The following is a 13,796-nucleotide window of genomic DNA, read 5'->3' as shown; positions in this document are numbered from 1 at the left end:
ATCCATCTAGAACATCAACATAAAGATAGAACATCAAATAACTAATGACATTGGCACAGGCACTGGACTTTAATCTCTGACAAATGAGAATAAACCTGTAAAATAAGACATGTTAGCATTGACAACTATTTGTTCCTAATTGGTTTTAGGACCTACTTCACTTGATAAAAACAAAGGCTAGAATAGAATGAAGATTGTATAATGTAAATGTATCAGCTGTAGCCTAAGTTTGGAATTCAGTTTAAATATCTATTATCTATTATTATAAAATTACATATTTTCCTTGTTGGATGTTGCCCTTTTAAGTTTCTGTCTCTATTTTTCTTTACAATGTGTTAAATGTTACCTTGGCAGATTGATGTCGCTCCACTGGTAGTGCTGAGTCGTTCTGAATTTTCAGGTTCTGTTTGCACCTTTCATTTCCTGGAAAGGGTAAGGCTGGATGAAAATGAAACTGAAGCTACCTGTTTCATATTCACTAGGATATGTGGTCTAAGCTACCTGCATCATATTCACTAGAATATGTGGTCTAAGCTACCTGCATCATATTCACTAGGATATGTGGTCTAAGCTACCTGCATCATATTCACTAGGATATGTGGTCTAAGCTACCTGCATCATATTCACTAGGATATGTGGTCTAAGCTACCTGCATCATATTCACTAGGATATGTGGTCTAAGCTACCTGCATCATATTCACTAGGATATGTGGTCTAAGCTACCTGCATCATATTCACTAGGATATGTGGTCTAAGCTACCTGCATCATATTCACTAGGATATGTGGTCTAAGCTACCTGCATCATATTCACTAGGATATGTGGTCTAAGCTACCTGCATCATATTCACTAGGATATGTGGTCTAAGCTACCTGCATCATATTCACTAGGATATGTGGTCTAAGCTACCTGCATCATATTCACTAGGATATGTGGTCTAAGCTACCTGCATCATATTCACTAGGATATGTGGTCTAAGCTACCTGCATCATATTCACTAGGATATGTGGTCTAAGCTACCTGCATCATATTCACTAGGATATGTGGTCTAAGCTACCTGCATCATATTCACTAGGATATGTGGTCTAAGCTACCTGCATCATATTCACTAGGATATGTGGTCTAAGCTACCTGCATCATATTCACTAGGATATGTGGTCTAAGCTACCTGCATCATATTCACTAGGATATGTGGTCTAAGCTACCTGCATCATATTCACTAGGATATGTGGTCTAAGCTACCTGCATCATATTCACTAGGATATGTGGTCTAAGCTACCTGCATCATATTCACTAGGATATGTGGTCTAAGCTACCTGCATCATATTCGCTTGTGCTGCTAGCTAGCTATGAACATAAATCAATCTAAACCTAAAAACTGTGATCAAAGTCACCATTTGTGAATGTGTTGACTAAATGTGTCACGCCCTGGCCTTAGTTATCTTTGTTTTCTGTATTATTTTAGTTAGGTCAGGGTGTGACATGGGGGATGTTTGTGTGTTTTTGTCTCGTCTAGGGTGGTTGTTTTGTCGAGGGAGTTTTTGTAGAGTTCATGGGGTTGTGTTCAGTGTAGGTGTTTAGGTAAGTCTATGGTTGCCTGGAATGGTTCTCAATCAGAGACAGCTGTCTATCGTTGTCTCTGATTGGGAGCCATATTTAAGGCAGCCATAGGCATTAGGTAGGTTGTGGGTAATTGTCTATGTTGCATGTGTGCACGTAGTTTGTATAGCGTTACGATCGTTTGTTGTTTTTGTTTAGTTTTGTATTAGTGTTCTTTTCATCTTCAAATAAAGAAGATGTATTTATATCACGCTGCGCCTTGGTCCTCTCTCTCACAATACGAAGACGATCGTGACAAAATGTAATTGTGAAATTGGCACACCAAAGGATAGAAATCAGCAGTAAGACGCATTATAACATTGTAAATGATACACTTAGCATGAATTTCCCCTGTAATATGGTACAAATTGGATTATGGTATCTAAAACATGATTAATATATTATAGTTTATGGCTCTTTCATTATACCCATGTCCTCTCCTCTCTGTTCTCCTTTTGAAAAAAGGTCAAAGGTAGTCGAGGAGAGGCGGCGAGGGGGGAAAGTGGCCGAAAATGCACTTGTATGAAATGAGCCTCTCCTTCTCCATCAGGCAAATTACATTTACAGGGTGGAATCCCAAAATAAATGTAACTAGTTGTACAGGTCATTTTGTTGATAAAAGCATAAGTAGCATATCGTTCCTAAATGCTTACAATGCTTTTCTCCTTCAAGAAAACAATAGCTGATTCAAAGGGGTTGTGGCAGATTTAAAAAGTCTTCCACAAAGGACTCAGGTAGGATACCTGATTTAAAAAGTCTTCCACAAAGGACTCAGGTAGGATACCCGTCCTCGCCAAAAGGAGGCTACCGAGGAGGGAGGACAGTTTGCCTACTAACAAATTGACAAACTCCTCACCGGTTTCCGCGTTACGGTGGATAGAGAAGGGACTTTTGCCCAAAGACAAAACCCCCATGATTATCACATTGACACTCATTGGAAACAACCCCTACCTAACCTCATCTCTTTAATAATAGCTACTTATAGCTAGTCTATCAGAAGGAAATATGGACATACCGGTTTATTAATCAGCTTTGAAAAGGTTTATGACCTTGTTGTTCAAGGGTGGAAGATCATTCTCTTGACTGCAGCTCACCAGTAGCAAGGGCCATATTGACCGTGTCAAGGAATGACTCAGCACCTCACCAGAGGCTGGGTGTGCATTTAAGGGCCTTATCAAAAACTGTGAAAACTCTGCAGCACCCTGGCAGCAACCAATGTCATCATTGTCAAATCTAAATGAACCCATTCTGGTGTGAGCTGTTTTTCAACAGTTCATACAATTAGAGAGTGTACATGAGCCGCAACACGGGATCTGCCCTATGTTCCCTCTGATAAGAACTTAACCGTTACTATCTCGCGGGAAACCTTCACTCTTGCGCAGACATTTAGAAACGAAACATGACAATTTGAAAAATAAGCCACGGGAGTTTTTGAGCGAGAATAAAGACGACTTTCGAGTAGTAAGACGTATAAAAGTAACAGATACCATTAATAAGAAGGGGCTAGAAGCATCTTATATGGTGAGCTACCGAGTGGCTAGGACAGGCAAACCCCATACTATTGTGGAGGACTTAATTCTTCCTTCTGACACAGATATGGCTGGGACAATGCTGGGGGGAAAGGTCCAAAAAACTATACAGACAATGCCTTCATCAAACAACACTGTTTCACGACGCATCAGTTACATGGCAGGAGATGTTTTGAAACAATTACTCCTTCGCATACAAGCCAGTGAGTTATATGCGTTACAGCTGAATGAGTCAACAGAAGTGGCGGGCCTGGCACATGTTCGTTACGTTTATGGGGGTTCAATTAAGGAAGACATCCTCTTCTGCAAATCACTGGAAACCAGGACAACATGAGAATATATTTTTAAAGTACTGGACAGCTTTGTGACATCAAATGGACTTTGGTGGTCAAGATGTGTTGGTATCTGTACTGATAGTGCAAAATCTATGACAGGGAGACATAGTGGAGTGGTAACGCGAGTGCAAGCAGTTGCTCCCGATGCCACTTGGGTACACTGCAGCATCCACCGAGAGGCTCTTGCTGCCAAGGGAATGCCGGACAGCTTGAAAGACGTTTTGGACACTACAGTGAAAATGGTTAACTTTGTTAAAGCAAGGCCCCTGAATTCTCGTGTATTTTCTGCATTATGCAATGATATGGGCAGCGACCATGTAACGCTTTTACAACATACAGAAGTGCGCTGGTTATCAAGGGGCAAAGTATTGACACTTTTTAAAATTGAGAGACGAGCTTAAAGTTTTCTTTACCGACCATAATTTTCACTTGTCTGACCACTTGCATGAGTTTCTCACACAACTGGCCTATCTGGGTGATGTTTTTTCCTCGCCTGAATGATCTGAATCTAGGATTACAGGAGCTCTTCACAACTATATTCAATGTGAGGGACAAAATTGAGGCTATGATTAAGAAGTTGGAGCTCCTTTCTGTCTGCATTAACAAGGACAACACACAGGTCTTTGCATCATTGTATATTTTGTGTGCAAATGAATTCCAGCTTACGGACAATGTCAAATGTGATATAGCGAAGCACCTGAGTGAGCTGGGTGCGCAATTAAGCAGGTTCGTTATCCCTTTCATGCCCTGCCTCCAGTCCACTTACCGATTTCTGAACAAGAGAGCCTCATCGAAATTGCAACAAGCGGTTCTGTGAAAATGTAATTTAATCAGAAGCCACTGACAGATTTCTGAATAGGGCTGGCGAATTTGCCAATCTTGGTGTTCTCTGGCAAATGCCAAACGTCCTGCACGGTGTTGGGCTGTAAGCACAACCCCCACCTGTGGACGTCAGGCCCTCATACCACCCTCATGGAGTCTGTTTCTGACCGTTTGAGCAGACACATGCACATTTGTGGCCTTATGGAGGTCATTTTGCAGGGCTCTGGCAGTGCTCCTCCTTGCACAAAGGCGGAGGTAGCGGTCCTGCTGCTGGGTTGTTGCCCTCCTACGGCCTCCTCCACGTCTCCTGATGTACTGGCCTGTCTCCTGGTAGTGCCTCCATGCTCTGGACACTACGCTGACAGACACAGCAAACCTTCTTGCCACAGCTCGCATTGATGTGCCATCCTGGATGAGCTGCACTACCTGAGCCACTTGTGTGGGTTGTAGACTCCGTTTCATGCTACCACTAGAGTGAAAGCACCGCCAGCATTCAAAAGTGACCAAAACATCAGCCAGGATGCATAGGAACTGAGAAGTGGTCTGTGGTCACCACCTGCAGAGCCACTCCTTTATTGGGGGTGTCTTGCTAATTGCCTATAATTTCCACCTTTTGTCTATTCCATTTGCACAACAGCATGTGAAATTTATTGTCAATCAGTGTTGCTTCCTAAGTGGACAGTTTGATTTCACAGAAGTGTGATTGACTTGGAGTTACATTGTGTTGTTTAAGTGTTCCCTTTATTTTTTTGAGCAGTGTATAATGTCAATGTCTCTTTATTCTCTAGAGAACTGGCGTTTCTTCACAAACTAAAATGTTTATTTATTACTGTTAATTTAAATGTATGAATATGCCTCCAACCTACACTACACACCTTAAATCACTGGATATTTACTTAGTAATGGCTGTGAGAATAGCTTTGACTGTTTGTTGCCCGTTTAAGTCCTCCGCCTCATGTTCTGGAGTAGCCAAACTGAGTTTTATTAAGACATTACACATATAGCTCTGGAGCAGCTCACACACCTGGGGTGTATTCACTAGGAACCAAACAGAAGCAAATGGAACGAAACGGGGAGGGACCTACCTGAATTTGTCCAATAGAAACTCTTATTTTTCGTTGCAAAACGTTTTGGACTAATGATTACACAACTGATTAAACATATTGCATTCTAAACTGAAGCCCATGATAAGCCGTTTTTGGAGTCAAGTGCGTTGGTAGTGTGGCAATAAAGTGTGGCAATAAAGTGCGTCAATCAGACCCCTGGGGATGGTTGTTCAAAAGCTATCTGATTGGACTACCCCTATCGGATAGGATTAGAATAGTTTTTTTACAAAACTGAAAAATTGGATTCTGATCCTCCGGATAGGGATAAGGAATTGGTCATCCAATCTGACCTTTATATCAGGGATTGTAGGTCATTTAGCATTTTTCAAAACTCAAAGGTAGTGATTAGGATAGTTTTGATCCCAAAAATAAGGATTATCTCGATTCCACTAGGAAGGTGGATTTAGAAAGGTGAAAGGCACTACAACCGAGAAATATCAATGTAACTCAGGGGATGTTTATCAAAAACGTTCTTCCATCTGAAAACTAAAGGTTCATTATGTTAAATGTCCCTGAGCTGACAAAGTAAAAATCTGTCGTTCTGCCCCTGAACAAGGCAGTTAACCCACTGTTCCCCAGTAGGCCATCATTGTAAATAAGAGTGTGTTCTTAACTGGCTTGCCTAGTTAAACAAAAAGGTAAAAAATACAATAAAATTGACTGCAGTATAGGTAAGCCAATGTGGTTAGTTGTTATATTGAGAAGTGTCAAATAAATACATCCATTTACTTATAAGTGAAATGCAGACTCTACTATTTTGAATCAAGGTACCTTATTCATGTAGTTTAACTCATGTCTGTTTCTCTGACAATGAAGAAGTAGTAACACAACATGTCCAGTAGATGGCGAGGTGTAGGCCTGTTCAAAGCACTGAACATCTGGATTCTTTGACCTTGATATTGTAGTATCCGGATCAGAATGATCCTATCCAATTATTTTCTGGAAAATCGGCTCAAAAACAGACAAATCGATTTGGTCCTGGATAGCAAAAATGAGGATTACAGAATCCGGATCATTCTGATCCCCCAAAATGTTTTGAAAAACCGTCCCGAGGACTGGAGTTTGCCCATCCCTGGTCTGGAGAATGCCAGGCTATGCCTAAACCAAGCCTTACGTTGGTCTGGTGTGCATTAGTATTACTGGCCTATATGACATGTCATTATTTTTCATGTTGACATTATGAATCAATTATATTAAATGTGTGCATTTTTACAGTGAGTTTTGCTGGCTAAATATGACCACTTTGAGCGCGCGCTAAAGTTAGCTAGCTACGTATCCTCAGGCCCAGCCAAGTAATAATGGACAACTTTTTCAGGAAATGTGCAATAACACAACATGAAGGCCTGCCATTGGGTGACGGGTGACAGGAACTATATAGCTATGCCTACTCAGTCGGTTATATTTACACTACGGAGAAGACACGTTTGATAGCTGGGTTCAGCAGATGCTCGTCTTCAACACAGTATCGACGTTTTGGGGAACTTTTTTTGTAACTACGTTTTGATTTCCGCATTTCTGCACTTTTGTTTTACTGTTAGGTGTTCTAGCACCATCTGCTGGGAATTTGGCGGATTGATCACCAGGGAACTCCTGTCATGATTCCAGTTTGTCTTTACACGGTGCACACAGGCCAGTCGGAGAGCAGTCCAGTTCCATCTGCGCTGCACTGCAACAGAAATTGGACCGTCTTTGGGACTACTTGGCGCTTCACGGATGGTGAATTATTCTGGCGAACGTCTATTGAATAACAATTGTTTTGGTTGTAAGGAAATTCCTTTTTCATTATTTTTTATTTTCTCATAATGTCTGCCACTGAAGAGAGGTAAGAATTCCTGATATTGTTGATGGTTTAATTTGCGGAGCAGATTGATTACATGATTTGGACAACATTTAGCAAATATATTCATTAATATTGCAAACTTAATGTATTGTGAAATATGCTGCTGTCTAAAAACAGGAATATCTTACTTTCTACAGAGCAACAACACTTTTGTAGCTATTCTGTTGGTGTAATTCCTACAATAATTAATGCTGTTTTTTTAAGGGTGAGATTGTGCACTTCAACAGATTGTTCTATTACAGATAGCTAGCTACTTAAAGTGATTGTTATTTGAAGTTAAAAAAATATATATATATCCTGTGACCTGTGTATCTGATAATAATGACTTGTGTAGGTCACCAGGTATAATATCCAATTTGTGAAAAGTACATGCATTCAAAACAGGGATAAAGCCAACATCTGTAGACAGACAGTCTGAAACCCGTGTTGCCCATTATTCCGCAAAGCAGTGCATCATGCATGCCTCAGGAATCACTTTTATTGACTACTGGCTCAACAGCTTCGTTTGAATGATTAATGAACCACTATCCAATGATAAAATATCAATAGCAAATCCATCTCTATTTTACATCACTGTAACATAGTTTTGTTCTTTGCATAGAGCAGTTTCTTTGCATCATTTTTTCCTACAATCTCCTTTTTTAAACGTTACAAGCATTTCGCTACACCCGCAATAACATCTGCTAAACATGTGTATGTGACCAATACAATTTGATTTGATTCACAGCACATAGTAGGGCTATGAGAATCTCTGCCACAGCATAATTCCAGCCACCGGATCTGTCCCTGTTACACAACCGCTGCTTTATGCAGACTCCTCCCCCCTAGAGAATTAGATAAGCCACTCAGAAATAGTACCCTTGCTTGAATGGATAGTAGACTCTCTCCTCCCACAGTGCAGAACACTGAGATGCTGTTAACAATATGTGGGTGGTCAGTTAGATAGTTAGATGGACCTGAGCCCTACTTTTCTAGAAAGTTCTATAGGTGTCTTGTTGTGATGTGTTTTCAGTATACAGCACAGGAGGTTGGTGGCACCTTAATTGGGAAGGACGGACTCGTGGTAATGGCTGGAGCGAAGTCAGTGGATTGGTATCAAATACATTTGTTTGATGCCATTCCATTTGCTCCGTTCCAGACATTATTATGAGCCGTCCTCCCCGTCAGCAGCCTCCACTGGTATATAGGTCAGGTTAGAGGTTACATGTCCACTAGCACACACTAGGCCATGGTTTCCTAGCCAGGCTCTCAATTCCTGACCTAATTCCCTCTCTGCCAGTGAGCTGTAAATAATTAGTTTTTTAAAGGTTGGTTTAGTACAATAACAGAAACATGTCATAGTTTTGAGTGTGCATGCCAAATGTGGGGTGTTTTGAGTGAACAAACTCTGCTGACATTCTTCATTACATTTTTAATTGGAAGTACAATAGACTACGTAGCTTTAATCCCAGCCTGCATATACAGTACAATAGCACTCTGAGGTGAAAGGCTTTTTTTGGTCAGGCTAGTGTCTCTACTGTTTTTATTTGAACTGGTACCCTATGCTAACTGACCATCCTATCCAAAGCCACTTATATTACAATAACTTTAGCATGACTTACCCAACCTCACCTTGTTGCTCTGTGTACCGCCAGTCCCATGTTGGTGTCATATATGGGCTGCTCCAAACGCCAGGCTCCAGGGCCTCTGTGGTGCTCCTGATGCCCCTCACCCACCGCTGAAGATCCCAGGTGGGCGAGGGACTGGCAGGGATCCCCCTCTCCATGTGCTCCTTCACAAAGTGAGTCCCTATAGGGCCCCATCCCAATAGCCAAACAATGTATTATTCCTCCATTGAAGTTATCAATCAAAGATCTGAGAGAATTGGATTGGTTAAAGAAACTTGAATTTCACTAATCCAAACACATAGGTTATAAGGGAAGAAATTAGGAAGGATGTCTGTTTCAATAACCATGAGGATTTTCCAAAGATGAATGTTACAAATTAGCACATTTTGGCAAAAGATACATTGCATCTTACTGTTTAGCTTTATATCCTTTATAAGCCCACAGGCCCTTCACTTGATCTATGCGCCATCTACCATTTGAGAGACTGCAGTCGGTTTACATGGTCTGTTTAGCTACTTGTTAACATGTTCAGGGATGTGGGTTACTGTGTCAGGCGCCAAAACCCACTCTCATTAACCCAGAAAGCTAGTGAACCACAAAATGACACAAGCCCAAAGTCACTGTGTCGATCAAACAGCAATGGTGAAGAGAGTAATTCTGCTGTAGGTCCATTGGTTAGAAAATATTACGCTCATAGGTGTAACGGATGTGAAATGGCTAGCTAGTTAGCGGGTACGCGCTAGTAGCGTTTCAATCAGTTACGTCACTTGCTCTGAAACCTAGATGTAGTGTTGCCCCTTGCTCTGCAAGGACCGCGGCTTTTGTGGAGCGATGGGTAACTATGCTTCGTGGGCGACCGTTGTTGATGTGTGCAGAGGGTCCCTGGTTCGCGCCCGTGTCGGGGCGAGGGGACGGTTTAAAGTTATACTGTTACATATGCAATAATCATAACAACAGGAATCACTTATTTGAGATAGATGCTAGATCAGGCTAAAGTGTAACCTACCTAGTTCCTAGATAGAAAGGTGACAAAGACATATGTTATGGGTCGAAACCTTGTCCATCTAATAACTGTGGAAGTTCTGTATCGAACAGTGTGCCAACACGTTTTGCATCCCTCTCTCAGGATGGAAGGCTGACAGTGACCCAGGTGACCTCTGTACGTGGATCGCTCCCCATCCTGCACTTTCACTACCAGCTGAGCGAGCAACGCAATGCATGCTGGGAGACTATGTTCACCTCAGACAGCCTCTTCCTGGAGATCCCAGAGGGGTCACTCCCTGAGGGAAGCAAAGAGGGGTGAGGAGGAACTGCCATCTATCCTCGCTGGCTTAATAATCATGCATACATACACCTGTTATAACCATGCATTATGCCATCAGTAAGGCTGGAATTAAGTTAAAAAAAATACATTTTAAAGATTTTAAATGAAAAAACGTGCACTTTCAAACAACAACAAACAACAAATTATTATTTACAATGATGGCCTTCCAAGAGACAAAAGGCCTCCTGCGGGGATGGGGGCTGGGATTAGAAATACAAATGTAGTACAAAACACGCATCACGACAAGAGACACCACTACATAAAGAGAGACCTAAGACAACAACAAAACATGACAACACAGCATGGCAACACAGCATGGCAGCAACACATGACAACACAGCATGGTAGCAACACAACATGACAACACAGCATGGCAGCACAAACATGGTACAAACATTGTTGGGCACAGACAACAGCACAAAGAGCAAAAAGGTAGAGACAACAATACAGCACCTGAAGCAGCCACAAGTGTCAGTAAGAGTGTCCATGATTGAGTCTTCAAATGTAGTGATGGAGATAAAACGGTCCAGTTTTTGCAGCTCGTTCCAAATGGTACAGAACATCTAGCTGCTCGAGAGCACCCTTACCTGCCGATCTATAAATTACGTCTCCGTAATCTAGCATGGGTAGGATGGTCATCTGAATTAGGGTTAGTTTGGCAGCTGGGGTGAGGAGCGATTGCGATAGAGGAAACCAAGTCTAGATTTAACCTTAGCCTGCAGCTTGGATATGTGCTGTACTGGGTGGAGCCCCAGAGGACTACTTTGGGAGAATCCTGCATATTACAGTGTACATGAGTATGGAAGGGAACACAAAGGAGCAACACTTACATTTGAGATACACCCCTATCTTCTTTCCCCTCTTCTCTCTTATCAGACTCACCAGTCTCCTCGTGTTCTCGGAAGAAAAGTTACGAGTCAGCCATGTGTTTCTGTGGTTCTCCAAAAGCAGACTGGATCAAGGTATGTCGAAGTCTAGACACATTTTCTTTCATGTGTACTGCATACATCTGGCCCTTCTTTGGACACTGTGTTAACAAACCTCCAAACGAGATTCAACGCCATACAACACTCCGTCCGTGGCCTCCAACTGCTCTTAAACGATAGTAAAACCGTTCGCTGCCCGCACCCGCCCCCCCAACTAGCATCACTACTCTAGACGGTTCTGACTTAGAATATGTGGACAACTACAAGTACCTAGGTGTCTGGCTAGACTCTCCTTCCAGACTCACATTAAACATCTCAAATCCAAAATTACATCTAGAATCGGCTTCCTATTTCGCAAAACAAAGCCTCCTTCACTCACGCCGCCAAACATACCCTTGTAAAACTGTCATTTGTCATTTATAAAATAGCCTCCAACACTCTACTCAGCAAACTGGATGCAGTCTATCAGAGTGCCATCCGTTTTGTCACCAAAGCCCCATATACCACCCACCACTGCGACCTGTATCCTCTCGTCAGCTGGCCCTCGCTACATATTCATCGCCAGACCCACTGTCATCTATAAGTCTATGCTAGGTAAAGCGCTTCCTTATCTCAGCTCACTGGTCACGATAACAACACCCACCCGTAGCACGCGCTCCAACAGGTATATTTCACTGGTCATCCCCAAAGCCAACACCTCCTTTGGCTGCCTTCCCTTCCAGTTCTCTGCTGCCAATGACTGGAACGAATTGCAAAAAATCACCGAAGTTGGAGACTTATATTTCCCTCACTAACTTTAAACATCAGCTATCTGAGCAGCTAACCGATCACTGCAGCTGTACATAGCCCATCTGTAAATAGCCCATCCAATCTACCTACCTCATCCCCATATTGTTTTTATTTACTTTTCTGCTCTTTTGCACACCAGTATTTCTACTTGCACATCATCATCTGCACATATATCACTCCAGTGTTAATTTGCTAAATTGTAATTATTTTGCTACTATGGCCTATTTATTGCCATACCTCCTCACGCCATTTGCACACACTGTATGCAGACTTTCTTTTTTTTCTATTGTGTTATTGACTGTACTCTTGTTTATTCCATGTGTTGTGTGTCGCACTGCTTTGCTTTATCTTGGCCAGGTCGCAGTTGTAAATGAGAACTTGTTCTCAACTAGCCTACCTGGTTAAATAAAGGTGAAATATATATTTTTAAATGGGCTTTATATTAGACACATTATTCAATTAGTTGAACGATTTATTGATAAAAATGAATGTCACGTTAGTGACCTCTAACCATACTGGTGTTAAAAAAAACAGGAATAATGCAAAGTGCACACTAACATTGAAAAAGGGAAACTGAATTTAGACACTGTCTGAACAGTCACGTTAACAATCCTATGTTTTCTACATCTTCCCAGCACTCCTTACCAGGACTTTCCACTACATAGGATTTGAGATTGTGAAACCAGGCCACCCTCTGATACCACCCCGAGCAGACCTTGTGTTTTTGGGCTACTCCATGAGTCCAACATGCCCGGAGTCAGAGGAAGATTGATGTTTGGGTTGATCAGGAGGGGCTCACTCATCTGTTGCTCTGACCCAATAGTCTCTTTTCCATGCCTACCTGACCTTTGTTATGTTTTTTTTCCTGTGGTGGTGATAGATAGGAAACAAGGAAAGGAAGCTATTTAAGCCTATTGGGACAAGACCCATCTCTCTCTCTCTGCACTTCTCATATGTACTGCTGTAGTCATGACAGAGAGCAAGCCATTCATTCTGTAGACCTCTTTGGTGATAGAACCTTCAAGGAGATTGATCCTATTAGCCGGCTGCGTTCTTGACATCTTGCATGTTGTCGCCTGTGTGGCTCAGTTGGTAGAGCAGGGTTGTGGGTTTGATTCCCCCAGAGGAACAGTATGAAAAAATATGCACTCACTACTGTAAGTCTCTCTGGATAAAAGCATCTGCTAAATGACTAAACTGTAAATGTTGCCACAGCTTCTAGTACAAGTGGGACACTCAGTGCTAAAAATATTAACGTAAACTCCACAGTGCAGCTAAAGGTGAGGGACTGTAATAATATAAAACTACAGTGCACTGGAAGAGGGGGCTAAAAGCAATATGGCACATAATATTGGAATCTAGATGTCTGGATAATTAAATTATGGGTACGCTTTCAGAACCATTTCTTTGACTGAACCGCTGCAACAAATGTATTTTAAAGTGCAAATGTCTCCATTGTCTTGAATTGAGTGATTGATCCATGTAAACTCCCATTATTGACATGCAGACTTCAAGACTAGTTAAGTCAGTGACAATACATCACTTAACTGTAATGTTGCTCACACTTACAGGTTTAGCAGAGGTCAGGGGAGCACTTAACACAGACTGTGTACTGGACTCACTTTCCATTCTGCTTGTGCATTCAGTTGAGAAGATTAGGCTGCACGTGTGAAAGCAAGAACCTACATTCCCCTGTAGCTGATTCAACTTACGTACTATGCACACACTCTCTTCCTACTTTTTAAACTATTGTGTCCTAGAATTTCTATATACATTTTAGATTTCCATGTTCATGTAATGACACTAAAGATGGAATAAAATTCCTGTTATACCTCTGTTCTTGTCGGTATTGTGTTTTGGCACTTAACACTAGTTAACAGCCCATGTGTAATGATGTGAATCCAATTATATTGCATATAC

At 41.8% G+C, this 13,796-nt stretch overlaps 1 pseudogene; it reads left to right on the top strand.

The window, feature by feature from the left end:
* The first annotated feature begins 6,988 nt into the window (after positions 1-6,988).
* On the top strand, positions 6,989-13,711 carry LOC129834895 (ornithine decarboxylase antizyme 2-like; annotated as a pseudogene).
* Positions 13,712-13,796: the final 85 nt, after the last annotated feature.

Source organism: Salvelinus fontinalis, chromosome 35 (genome assembly GCF_029448725.1).
Source record: "Salvelinus fontinalis isolate EN_2023a chromosome 35, ASM2944872v1, whole genome shotgun sequence".
Taxonomy (NCBI): domain Eukaryota; kingdom Metazoa; phylum Chordata; class Actinopteri; order Salmoniformes; family Salmonidae; genus Salvelinus; species Salvelinus fontinalis.
This window is presented reverse-complemented; position numbering and strand designations above follow the sequence as displayed.